The sequence below is a fragment of the Notolepis coatsorum genome (genome assembly GCF_963971535.1).
Source record: "Notolepis coatsorum genome assembly, chromosome: 19".
Lineage (NCBI taxonomy): Eukaryota > Metazoa > Chordata > Actinopteri > Aulopiformes > Paralepididae > Notolepis > Notolepis coatsorum.
This window is the reverse complement of record NC_140183.1, coordinates 48,034,538-48,048,818: the sequence shown is the minus strand read 5'-3', so window position 1 is coordinate 48,048,818 and position 14,281 is coordinate 48,034,538. Positions and strand designations below refer to the sequence as shown.

At 43.5% G+C, this 14,281-nt stretch overlaps 1 protein-coding gene across 1 annotated transcript in view; it reads right to left on the bottom strand.

Annotated features, from left to right (window-relative positions):
- usf2l (upstream transcription factor 2, c-fos interacting-like) overlaps nt 1-14,281 on the bottom strand; it is a 48,901-nt gene that overhangs the window by 19,023 nt on the left and 15,597 nt on the right. The window lies entirely within an intron of this gene.

Here is a 14,281-nt window from a genome sequence, read left to right as displayed (position 1 = left end):
TGACAGGGAGACTTATCCAAAACAGCCCACCATGACACACACAGGGCAGTGGCACGCACTCCTACATAATGAGCCAAGTCTATAAACCAACATCCACTAATAGAATATGCAATTAATATTGTATTTCACCCAATTAATGTGAAATAATATAGTTTGTGGCAAGAGTATTGGGAGGAGCGGAGTGAACTTGGTTCAATATGCCGTAAACTCATTACATTTGTATTCTCTTAAATCAAAATCTACAAGGCAAGAGTTTTCCACCGCATTTAAGAAAATGTATGTTGTTAGGGTCTCAATCACTGTCTCAGGTAAGCCTTAATATTGGGACAATTCAATAAATACAAATTAAAGATCAACTGTCAAGTTTGCAACTCATCGACATTACATTTATATCTCGTCTTTGAGACACTCAAACAAAACAGCTTGTATTTTCTATCTCAACTAGGGACAGCCATTTTGGCATTTCTCCCAGATCAAGGGGTCGCATGAAATACTAGAGTAGCAATCAATTACTTGTGGAGGGATATCCATTCTTCTAACACATGTTAAAAAGCGTGGCAGCAGCAATAACAATGCGCAGCAATATATACTCATGTTAACCCATTCAGCGCCAGCGTGTATCCCCATCCCTGCCGTCAATGGCTTTAAAAGATAGGCATTTTCACAGTGCGTCACGATGTTTGCAGAGCTATATCTATATTCTAGCTATGGAGACAATACTATGGCTCATTTGACAGTCACTATCTCTCGTCCAACATGTACAAAATAATATCTGCCTTTTGATTGGCTCTAACACGTGCATTCTGCAAAGACCAGCCCCGATCTGCCTCTGATTGGCTTTGATCATCACCCTGAAATCCGTCTTGGCTGAATGACGGGCTAAACAAAATAGCCATGTGAGCATCAACTTTCCGAATTGAAACGATAAATAAGCACATCGTCTCATACTGGTTTCATAATACAACGTTTCCGAATGGACGTTTGGATTAAACAAAGTGTATGCAGTGATGCTTTCCCAGCGGAACACAAGCTGCTTAACGTTACACAGGTATGTTATACACGTTAATTAAGCTATGTAACGTTAGAGCGCAGCTAACGTTAAGGTAGCAGGAGCTGTCGGCCAACAAAGTTGTTTAAACAAATGTATTCACAAAATGGATTATCATTCAAACGTTATTGAAGCCTCGATCCCGTGACCAGTAAGTAGGTACTACTACTCAACCACAGCAATGTTCACTATGAATTGAAAATGGGGGACCCTGATATATGTAAACAAGATAAATGTCTTTCTCTGGTCTGCATCCCCTTTGTGTGTGTATTGAGCCTTACTGTATTGTACCCATTCTGCAATCTGTTAAATAAAGTTTTCATTGATACAGTACAATACGGCTCAATACACACAATTGTTAAGGGGATGCAGACCAGAGAAAAACGTTTGGCTTGTTTACATCAGGGTCCCCCATTTTCAATTCATAGTGACATTTATGACATAGGGACATACATGACATCATGACATTTATGGCATAGGGACATACATGACAGGTATATAGTACTGTTACATTTGTGACATATACGATATGCAAATATACAGTACCGTTACCCATAGATCCTAACAGAGAATATATTAGGAGGGGGTGGGTGGGAGAAAAAATATACATACGGTGGGGAGTAGACTGTCTATTAGGAGGGGGTGGGGGGGTTTGGACATTTACGATGGCCAGTTTCGAATTGCAGCCTCCCGTAGGTGCTCTTTAACACATCCACCACCAAGAACGACTTACGCCGTTTTTGCCCGCCATGCGTTGTACGCCAACAACGGCGGACGCCGTTTTTGGGATCAATATTTAATTTTTTCTGCATCGCATTCATAATTCATCCAGCCAACCTCCGGACTCCAGCGGGACCCTGTATGAGATTGCAGCGCTTCAATACCGCCGCCTGGTGGATGGTCGGGCGAGTTACACTCTCGCCAAAACCGGAAGTGCCGATCGGTGCGTCGAGGAAATCCCTCCGGCAGTCACATCTTGTTACGGGACTCCAGACAAACACTATAGTGCATTTGGATTGCTTTCTAAACTTGATAATCGATATGATTTCGGCGTTTATTGCGCCATACAAATCGGCGCACGGTAAGAAGACACTAACGTTATTTTCAGCCCGATTGTTTATTCATTTCACTGCAAACCATCAGATCAACGGATAGTAAATAAAGCCGTTACTGACGATCAAGGAATTATAAACGACCCCCCCCCCCCTTTCCTTCACGCATGATGAAGCATAATGTATACCGATCATATTTATACATTTACATTTTTTAATATAGCGTGTATAGGAAAGAAACGCCTATCGATAATCTATATATGCTTCAGGGCCTATAACTACTGTTTTTGGAATTACAGCAGAAAAGATTAAAAACATACTTATATTCTCGACGCTAGTAACACAACAATGTATGAATAAAAAAATATAACGTTCCCACATCCTGAACGATAGATAATCGATGTTGAATAGGCCCATAGTAAAGTCAATATAGCAATCAAATTAAAAAAGTTATAGCCCTGCAAAGAAGGTAAACATCTCCATAGGCTTTCAACGGTGGCAGACTGGCTATATTGATGGATATAAGTTAACCCATGGCGCCCAATGTGTTAAGAGCGGTTTTAAATGTGGGTAGGGATTCACATCTTTTTACGGCTGTGGGTACTCACATTGTTTTGGCATAATTGCTAAATGTGTTTAGTCCCTTGTTTGTGCCGAATCTGGGTTGCACATGATTTGTGGAACTCCCTCTGGTGTTGTGGTTGTGGTATTCACTGACCTTTGGGAAGTATTTCGACATGTACATGGGTACCTGTGTGGTGTAGTGTATCTTGTAGACCAGGCCCATTGCAAGTTGCTGTACTCTGTCGTCTACTCTAAGCCATCCTAGGTAGTCAAAGTGGGCAGGGGTGAGGTGGGTTCTAGGAGTAAGGTCAAGTAGTAGAGTCTGACCATTTTGTTTTGTTTCTCATCTTGTTTTTAGCACCTTTGAGGTGCTTTGGTACCATGAGGTGCAAGCATAGTCGTAGTACCCTTGAATGAGGTGTAGTGGTTATGTGATTGCTGTTTCCGGCTGGTCCACCATCTTGAAAACAATGAAATGTGCCCATTTCTAAATCGTCTCGTTTAAAACAAATAAAGCATGGTGTACGTTTCTGTGCGTTAATTGTAAAGAAATAACGCCAAATTTTATTTCAAACAAAAATGCTTAACAAATAATGTTAGTGATAGAAGGGAACTCATTTTGTGCAAAAAATGGAAAGCTTTCCAATGTTCATGAGGTAGAATGTTATTTTTTACAATAATTTACATAACATCTTAAGAAATTACTAATGTGTATGGGAATTGACAAAAAAGGTAATGGTAAAGGTAACACTTAAAATGTATTATTGCAGTGGCAAAAGGCACGGTGAAAATGTTTGGGTGCACCTAAATTATGTACTGGTGCACCTAAATGAAAAAGTTAGGCGCATGAATGAATGAATGAATGAATGAATGAATGAATGAATGAATGAATGAATGAAAACTTTATTTAACAGATTGCAGAATGGGTACAATACAGTACGGCTCAATACATACAATTGTTAAGGGGATGCAGACCTGAGAAAGACGTTTGTCTTGTTTCCATCAGGGTCCCCCATTTTCAATTCATATAGACATTTATGACATACACAACATACATGACATTTATGGCATAGGGACATATAGGTATTTAGTACTGATACATTTGTGACATAGGCGGTATTCAAATATACAGTACTGTTACCCCTAGATCCTGACAGAGTATATACATATGATGGGGAGGGGACTGTACATTAGGAGGGGGTGGGAGGGAAATATACATACGGCGGGGAGGGAATATATACATGCGGTGGGGAGGAGACTGTCTATTAGGAGGTGGTGGGTTGTGGGGGGTGGGTTTTGGGCATTTACGGTGGCCAGTTTCGAATTGCAGCCTCCCGTAGGTGCTCTTTAAGAGCGGTTTTGAATGTGGGCAGGGATTCACATTCCTTTACAGCTTTGGGTAGGGCGTTCCACATTGTTGTGGCATAATTGCGAAACGTGTTTAGTCCCTTGTTTGAGCCGAATCTGGGTTTCACATGATTTGTTGAGCTTCCTCTGGTGTAGTGGTTGTGGTATTCACTGACCTTTGGGAAGTATTTTGACATGTACATGGGCACCCCGGTCGTATAGTGTATCTTGTAGACCAGGCCCATTGCAAGTTGCTGTACTCCGTCGTCTACTCTAAGCCATCCTAGGTTGGCAAAGTGGGCAGGGGTGAGGTGGGTTCTGGGGTTCAGGTCAAGCAGTAGTCTGACCAGTTTGTTTTGTGATGTTTGTAATTTTGTTTTAAGCGCCTTTGAGGTGCTTTGGTACCATGAGGTGCACGCATAGTCATAGTACCCTTGAATGAGTGCTCCTGCCAGAGTCTTCAGGGTATTCTTGTTTACCAGAGAGGAGATCCGGTACAAGAATCTAGTTCGTTGGTTGACTTTTTTTATTACATTGGATGCCATTTTGTCACAGGAAAGATTTGCCTCTGGGATGGAACCCAGGTAGGTAATTTCGTCTTTCCTTGTGACAATATTGTCACCCACTGTAACTGAGAATCCGTCGGTCTTGCTGAGTTTGTTATTTGAACCGAAGAGAATGGACTCTGTTTTGCCCATGTGTAATGATAGTTTGTTATCAGCGAGCCATATGCAGATTTTGCCTAGTTCCGTGCTGAGGGTTTTTTCAACCTGCAATTTGTTCTTGTCAGAGACCAGCAGGGCTGAGTCGTCCGCAAACAGGAACAAATTGCAGTCACAGGCTGACGACATGTCATTTGCATAAATTAGGAAGAGTAGCGGTCCTAGTATGCTTCCTTGTGGAACACCACAGCTCACTGTGAGGGGGGGGGATAGAGTACCGTTTACCTCTACCATCTGTTCTCTCCCCTCTAGGTAGGATTGCATCCAGCTCACTGATAGGCTATCAAAACCAATTGCTTTTAGCTTGTCCATTAGAATGGAGTGATTGACAGTGTCGAAGGCCTTTTGTAGGTCCAGCATGACCATGCCGCAGTATTTGCCCGCGTCCACCTCTTGTTTGATGTGGTCGTTCAAATAGAGGAGGCATGTGTCAGTGGAGTAGGACGTTCTGAAGCCAGATTGGAATTCGTAGATTAGGTTTTTTTCCGCCAGGTACTTTTCGACCTGTTCGTAGACTATTTTCTCCATGACTTTCGAGATGGAGGTAAGAATAGAAACAGGGCGGTAGTTGCCTGGGTCTAATTTGCTGCCCTTTTTGTGTAGAGGGGTCACTCTCGCAATTTTGAAGTCCTTGGGGACGTGCCCCTGTCTTATAGAGAGGTTTATTATGTGTGTGATGACTGGGGTGATGGCGGCTGCTGCGTCTCTGAGGAATTTGGAGGGGATGTTGTCATGGCCAGTGGCCTTGTTAGGTTGGAGGGCGCTCAATTTTTTGAGTACTTCATCGGTTGTTACCATTTCAAGTTTGAAGTCGTCTTTGTGGACCCCTAGGTTTTTGTAGTATGCTACTATGTGTTCTACCCCATACTGCCCTGAGTGGGAGGGTAGTTTGTTTACCAGTGTTGTGGCTATGTTTGTGAAGAAGATGTTTAAGTAATTGGCTACATCCAGCTTGTCTGTGATGAGCGTGTTGTCCGTCTTTATGTTTATGTTTGAGAATCTGGTTTTAAGTTTTTTACTGCAGCCTAGTTGATTATTGAGTAATTTCCAAAGTTCGCGGGGTTTGTTTTTGTTTTCCTCAGTTTTGTCGTTGATGAAATTTCTTTTTGCGGTTCTGATCATGGTGTTTACGTCATTTCTTAGTCTGTTTCTTTGGATTTTTAGTTCAACCACGTGGGCTTGGAGTTCACTGTTTGAGCTTTTGGAAAGCTTTGTCTGACTTTTATGAAGTTCAGAGCATTTTTTGTCTCTGGTTTTCATAGCGGCCAGTATTTCAGTGTGCATCCATGCCTCAGCGCGATTTTTAACCCTGGTGGTTCTTATCGGTGCCATGTTGTTGAGTATTGTTGTGAATTTGGTTTTGAATCCAAGCCATGTTTCTTCAACCTGTGTACCACTGAGCTCATCTGACCAGTCCAAGCTCCCCAGTTCTAGGTTAAAGGCCTCTCTAGAGTAAGTTTTGAGGTCTCTAGATGTGACTGTTTTGTGACAGCCGGCCTTCTGTTTTAGCTTTTTGCGGGTACAGAAAATCATATAATGATCACTTAACCCGCATGCTATCACCCCTTTACTGGAGATCATGGACTTGTCAGAGGTCAAAATGAGGTCAATGGTGGTTTGTGTCGAATCGCATACCCTTGTGGGTTGGGTGATTAGCTGGCTGAAACCGTGCAGGTCAGAAAATCTACTGAAGGCCTTGAAGACGGGTGCTGCTTTACGCAGCATATCCGTGTTCCAGTCCCCAATAAGAATTTTTTCTACCCCCTCCACCCCAGCTAAACACCCATCAAGTGTGTCATAAAAGCCACTCTGTTCTGGTGGTCTATAGATTGTGCCTACTAGTACTGGTTTCGCCCTGTCTAATAAGATTTCAATCCAAACAGTTTCAATTTTATCATGGTTAAGGTCAGTACGGTTGATGTATTTGGTATCCTTGTGTATATACACACAGACGCCACCTCCATACTGGTTCCTATCCCTCCTGACTATTGAGTAGTTTTCAATTTCAATCTCTGGATCCTGTACAGATGAGTCTAATTTTGTTTCTGTGAAACACAATATGTTAGCCTTACCGTTTAAAAACAACTGTTTGATTTCAGCCAGTTTAGGTCTCAGGCTATTTGTATTAAGATGAAATATGTGAAGTCCATTTTTGCTTGTAATAAGATTGACGTTGTCACACGTGAGGTAACTCTGTTCAATTGTGTCCTGTCCTGTGGTGGGGGGAGGGAGGGCGTTGTTGCTGTTTGTGCCGTGGGTGGGGAGGGGGGGAGGGGGTGATGCTTTGTCCTTTGCTGGAGTCTGTATTCCTTTGTGTGAAAGCCCGCGATGTGGGGGGGGGGGCTGGTTGATTACAGATATGTCTGATTGTACTCCATTGTGGGGGAGGGGGGGTGCCTTTTGTCCTGGCCTCGGCCCGGGTAGACTAGCTGGCATGGCGCCGGCGGGGCCAGCCAAGCTAACCGTCGGGTCCTTGGTGACCTTGATGTCCCGCGCCGCTCTCCCTTTAGTCACTCGCCGAGTCCGCTGGGGCTTCTGTGAGGGTATGTCGCCGCTTGCTGGTCGGCTGGTGCAACTGCTGGCTGAAGCGTCAATTGCGTGGATGCTGTTGATCTCCGGCGCCGGTGTGAGGAGCGATGCCTCGCTGTTTTGTCCCCGCGACGTGCTGGGCGCCTCGGTTGTGAACCCCGGTTCCTTCCCTCTCGCTGTGGCCTCTCGTGGGTTCTTTTGCAGAGGTGGCAGAGGAGGAATGTTGCCGTTGATCATGTCGTTAGCCGCCGTCTGTGTGGGTAGCAGTTTATCTGCTTCTTGGGTCAGCAGATTTGACTGTAGTCTCTGGTTCCGTGTCATTACGGGACCAGGGTTCTGATGTATGTCACCCGACATGAGCAGATATAATAAAAACATTGATCTCTTATTACACTTGCCTGCCGGGGGTAATTTCTTTCGTTCCGGATTTGCAGTAAGTACTGCGTGGATCGCCGTGGCTCCGAAGGCTGGATGTTTCCTCTCCGTGCCCGTTAACAAGTAGAAGTCGCAATGGGACTGCTGATTTACGTTTTCGCTACCCTCCACTTCTGTCTGGAGTTGCTGCTTGAGTTGTGAATTCAGGTACAAATCCATAATCCACAGGAGGGAAAGTAGAAAATGCGCAAAGTACTTTTTTGTTGTTGCTCTGTTGCGTTGGTTACGGGAGCTACGTAAAATGCGACCGTCCATGTTGAAGCCGGATGTCGATAATGATGCAACCAATGTAAAAAGTTTATTTTTTGCTTTGATGGGCAGTAACGGCATTTGTTTTGAATACCACACACACTGATCAGCTGGATCGATATGAAAACATTGTACGATCAAGCTGGAATTGACGTCAGATAGTCCTTACCTTTGATCGGGGGTATTCCAAAAAGAATATTCCAATTGTCTGATCGTGATTTCCAGTATTGGTGTCCATCGTGTCCTCAACATAATCTGGCACACGCATGCATGGAGGGTCATTGGACGCGTTTCAATGTGATCGGGTGAACCGCTAGACTCGCCTGACCCAAAATATGGCGCCCGGAGGGATTTAAGTGTAACACCCGGTGTGAAGGAGGGTTTCAAAGGGTGGGCGATACTGCCACCTAGCAGGATGCGGCCGGTATTGCACTCTGGCGAGCTCAGAATGATTCCCTATGGTAAGCCTGAGGTCCGTGGATGAATAATGAATAAAAAAAAATCGGGAAAACGGACCAAATAACGAGTATACTCGTTGTTAGCGGTCAAGCGATGGCACCCAATAACATGTTAACTCATTGTTGGCGGGGAATGAGTTAAAGGCAAATAAAAGAAAAAACACGTGATTTCTCGGGTTCTGGAGTTCAACCGCTGGCGAGATAACCCGACTTTTTTCGTGGTTGGCACAGAATGAGATAAAGGACGAACACACCAACTTTTTGGGAAATTAGCTTTTCTTCTCTGTGCATGCATTAGGCTTAGGGAAGAGCCGCACCGTTACCCTAGCTTAGCGTCATTCACTGGAAGTAGGTGTGCCAGTGTAGCCTAGTTCCCAACAGTCACAAAATAATATTTTTGGAAGAAGTGGGCTTTTAAGGTGAATAAATCCCTGCGCCCAGGCAGCAGTGGTTCGGCAAAAGAAAATTCTGAGTATATATCTGCTTAGAAAATGAAAATGTAAAAAAAAAAATCTCCACGTGGTAAATATACAGGTCCGCAGACACTTGATACCGACTCAAAGACTCAAACTGACTCAAAGAATTGGCAAGAATGTCCAGGCGAACCGGTCTATGTAGGCTTTAGAGCAGGGGTCTCAAACTCAATTTACCTGGGGGCCGCTGGAGGTAGAGTCTGGGTGAGGCTGGGCTGCATCAAATATTCCACAAAAAAAGGGTTTCAAGTATTCAAAAAAAAAGTACAACTGATCCAATCTTCTCACAAACTCACTAAAACCTCACAAACACCAGCAACTGAGCATTCTCAGTGGTGTCAGTGGACTCATCCACAGCTATGGAAATGCACTGTGCATTTTTTTTATTCTATCACAAAGCTGTTTAATCAAATCATCAGCCAGTATTTCAGTTATTCTGGTTGCTGTGCTATCCGAGGAGAATTTGCTTTTGTTTGCCTTCAAACATGGTCTCCATCACTTCAGTCATACATTATTTTATTATTTATGCATCAGAGAATGGCTACTTGTTTTTAGCCAACACCCATGCCACTGAGTGAGGACTTCTTGGTTTCTTTTTCTCGTTGTGACATAGCTTTAACAATAATTCTGCTTGCAGCTTGATTATGATGATTTCATTCCATTTATTTTTGTGGTTCTTAGCACTGAATTTGAGGAAATGTTGCATCAAAATAACTGTCGTAGTGGCGTTTCAAATATGCCACTCTTCACAAGAGCTACAGTTTCTTGGCATATTAGTCACATTGGTTTGGTGCTGGGAGGATGCACGCATATTTTTCAGTCCATTCATCTTTGAATTGCAGCGATTTTCACTGTTGACTTTTCTTTTACTGACCATCTTTGAACATGCCACATTTTTCTACTAGCTGCCTGCTGGCGAAACTAGGCTACTAGCTACATTTATCTCACGGAGATACAACTGGGAACTAGGCTACTCGCTACAGTACCTGCAGATTAGACTACCTGTAGATGCGCTGTCAACTCGCTCTGACTGGGACCCGTTGAAAGAGACGACACGCATTCCGTGAAGACCCGCCCTACTCCCCTACTCTGTCTCTGATTCGCAGACTGTGGGTGGGGGGGGGGATGCTGACTGGACGCTGAATGTGATTGGACCAGAGTAGACAGACAGACAGTAGTGCAGCCGGACAGGCAGAGCACTGCTTGCAGATGAGATATCGGAGAATTTCGAGGATGCCTGCCATACGCACTGGATATATTTTCCTTCCACTTGGTATCACTCCGGAATCACGTTTCAACCAAGTCACTAACATAACGTTGCTGTCATGAGCCTGCGCTATGGTAGCCTACAAGTGATAAAATAAATAAAACATCCAACTCGGACAACGACGCGGGCCGCGAGTTTGAGACCCCTGCTTTAGAGGATTAATGCGTATTGTCAATCAAAACAGTCAATTACCATTTGATAAAAAAAATTAATATTTAAAATTAAAACATACCTAACCATGAGGAATTGATCAATCAATTTGAGGAATTGATCAATCAATTACTCACGCCCATCTAGAGCTGCCGCGGTATTGATGTTTTCCTTACCGCACAAATTTGCGAAATATTTCCTACCGCTGCGGTTATTACCGCACACACACAAAAAAAAAAAAATTTGAATGCATTTTTTTGTAGTCTACTCTTTATAGCATATAGCCTGCCTCTAGTCTAAATGTCTATCTTTAGAGGATGACTTTGCAGCATGAATATTGTTTGGGATTCGGCAAGCACGCATTGTTATTAAAAGTGAAACACGGATTCGAAGTCTCCCCTCTGTGTCGCGGGCAGGGGTGGTAGCGGCGCGCCGGCCGGTTTACTCCCCGACCCTTTCTTCTTCTTATTATTATTATGTTACTACTTATGATTACAAAGGCATTCGTTTTGTGGCATTAACGTTATATAGTTACACGTTCAATAACATCAGCGTATTTACCGGACCATAGCAAGGCAAGCGTTACTCAATTCATATCTCAGTTCCTTTCTTTGCTCAGAGCGTGCCGAGTTGTACCCATTCCGTTAATAAAGTTTTCAATCAGACAAGTGTATAGAACGAAGGGCTTTTATTATAACATTCCGTTGCAGTAAAATCATTATGCCTCGTTCCCTGGGGAGCGACGGTAATCCACTCCGGTCTCCGGCGGGAGCTAACGTATTAGCCGTGTTGTGAGCTCTGATCAATGGCTGACAATAGGAAGTAAAAGCACTGCAGGACGCTCCAACGTGTGACGCGTATCTCTTCTGACCAATCAGTGGTCTGCAGTGTTTCATGTGACTTTTTTGGTACCCAATAGGGTCGCTTGGAACCTCGACAGAGAAGTAGGGTATATCTGCAGAGCCGCAAGCCCAACGAGAGCAGGGTACTTTATTATTATTATAAAAAACAGCGGTGATGCGGTATTCAGCCCAACTCTGCGGTGGGCGTGATGTAACAGCGATACCGCGGTAATACCGATACCGCGGCAGCTCTACGCCCATCCCTAATCTCAACGTGTATCAATGGGGTTTCGAATGGAATACATGGATGTCTGTATCACCCCCTCAATGTCCAGCGCCTTCTCTATCAATAGAACAGCTGCCTCTTAAACTGTGAGTGAGGGCCCAGAGGAAAACCTTTTCATCCTCCTCTATCACTAGAACAGCAGTCTCTTAAACTGTGTGGGTCAGTGCCCAAAACAGGTCACAGGCTATTTATTGCGTTGTCTCCACTTAACAAAAGTACTAGTGTGTTTCAAGGAGCATGGCTCCCAGGGCGAGAACACATTTCCTAACCATGGGTCTCTGGATAAAGGCGTTTAACAGCAGCAGTTACAGAGTGCTTTTAGACACTGCAGCTAAAAGATTCATCCAGGCTAGTACAGGGAATACTGCTCACTGACAAAGTGGTGCAATACCGAGCAGTGGAAATGGCTGCAAATACATCTAGGTGGCGTGTTCCCCTAGGGACCACTCTTTAACCGACTCCTAAACGTTTGGTATCGGCCGATACAGAGTTCTGATCCATTACAGAATGTTTACTTTTACTGAACATTATAGACTTAGACCATCAGTTTGGGGTCATTGAACAAAAATGATTGAGGTATGCAATACATTTTTCTCCATTAGAGACGTCCAACATGCGTTAACAATGCAGAACAAGACACTTTGCTTTGATTTACGGCATGTTACCGATGTTTCATGGTATGAGATTTTAGTAGTGGGGAAATTCTGATACCGATACCCTATTTTAGTCAGATCTCATTTGACCTGGTATCGGATCTATTTTGGCTTGGTATCAGAGCATCTTGAGCTAGGCAGGGTCCCTCAACAGATGGTAATGATGGTGATGGGTTTACAAACCCCTCATGTATAAGTAATGTCATTGTTGTTTATTAAGGAATATGACCTGGCATGATTTTAATTTACATTTGTGTCAGGATGTTTGTCCTCAGTGGGACTGGCTGGAACAACTGATAATTTAAACGTGATCCTAACGTCACCTCACCTACGTTTTTCATAAATATTTAGATGAGAAATAAGTTCACTCTACCGTTGCAATACTTTCACCACTCACTGCTGTATATTCATAACTAGACTAAATCAAAATAACTAATATATACTCTGCACTCCCAACTACAAAAGAATGCTTTTAAATTGACACCAAAATAACAGCGCAGCGGAGATCCATCAATTTCTAGATGGAGAGCGGCGACTTAATTTCTGAATCCTAATGGGAAAATAACTCTGCCATGAGTACAGGTAACGACAAGAGATCAGGGTCAATAATGAAGAATTGCTATACCTGTTTCTCTACACATCAAGAGCAGGAGAATCATTGAGGACTATACCGGTTTCTCACACATCAAGAGCAGGAAGAAACACATACAGTAGGACTTACTGGAAGGGAGAGGAGGGGGGGGATAGGTCGGTGTGTTCCTTCTTTCTTCCTGTGATATCATTTGATTGGTTTATTGGTTGCAAATGAGTGTGTGTGTGTGTGTGTGTGTGTGTTAGGGCTGCCCAGAATAAAAAAAAATGTGGGCTTCGAAGCTTCAGCACCAATTATCATTGATTATTACATGGCGTTTTCACATTCGCCGAAATGCTTGCTTGTGATTGGTCAACAGCCCCCCGACTGCGGTCATTATTTTTCAATAATGACCGCAGATTTTTCAATAATGACCGCAGAGCGCAGCTGTTCGCAATCAAGCCCACTGACACACTGTTTCAGTGCAATTAGACACTGCCGTGCCGGCGATGACAGGGGGCGGAGCGACTAGCGCAGCCAGAACACAGCAGAGCCAGAACACAGAGGCTGCCCGCGATAATAATAATCACTTTATTTGGGCTGACAGAGCCACAGAACAACTGCGATTTGTCAAATGAATTAGGTATATTGTTAGTAAGTTAGCCATGTAATAAGCGGGATAATGTATAGCCTACTCGGTCATTGTCGCAAAATAATTGACCTTCACTACGTTTAAAACACCTCGGCGCGGCGCCTCGGTATTTTAAACTCTGTGTCGGTCAATTATTTTGCGACAATGACCTCGTAGCTATACATTATCCCTTACATATTCTAAGCTTCATGACGATGGGCAAGAGGGAGTGGCTGTTATGTACTTTCTTATTCATTAATTATGTCTTCATCATATTATTCATTAGGCTTTATTGTGGTAATTATTAGGTTATTAAGAGTGTGGCAAGGATGCAAAGCAATTGCTACAGTAGACAGCCGTGGATAACTGTCTGCATTTAGTCTCCACCACTAAAGAGGACCGGAATCAATTTTTTACCTTCCTTTTAGTTAGTCCTCCAGTTCTTTCCGTTACTAGATGCACCAACTGAAAAGGGATGTTTTATCCACATCCACCGGCATCTAAAAGAAAAACACTTGCCTCTATGATGATAAACCCCTTATAGATACAGGAAAAAGAGTCATAACTGATGCTGTAGTCTCATTTATTGCCAAGACAAGAGGCCCGTCAAATATTGTGAAAGGGGGAGGAATTAAACAGCTAATGAAAACACTAGAGCCAGGGTAGAGTACACTCAATGACATGTTTGGGTTACTTACTACTTCAATGAGCTCAGTACCATCTCCTGGGCTAATTCTTGTATTTTTGGGGGGGGAAAAAGAAAAAAAAAAAAAAAGAAAAAAAGGGTATTTGAATATTGATTTGTGTCAATTACCATGGCAATGATTGAAGCTTTGAAGCATTCGGGTCAGCCCTAGTGTGTGTGTGGGGAAGTTGTCCATGTGTGTGTGTGTGTGTGTGTGTGTGTGTGTGTGTGTGTGTGTGTGTGTGTGTGTGTGTGAGTTGTCCGTGTGTGTGTGTGTGTGTGTGTGTGTGTGTGTGTAAGTTGTCTGTATGTGTGTGTG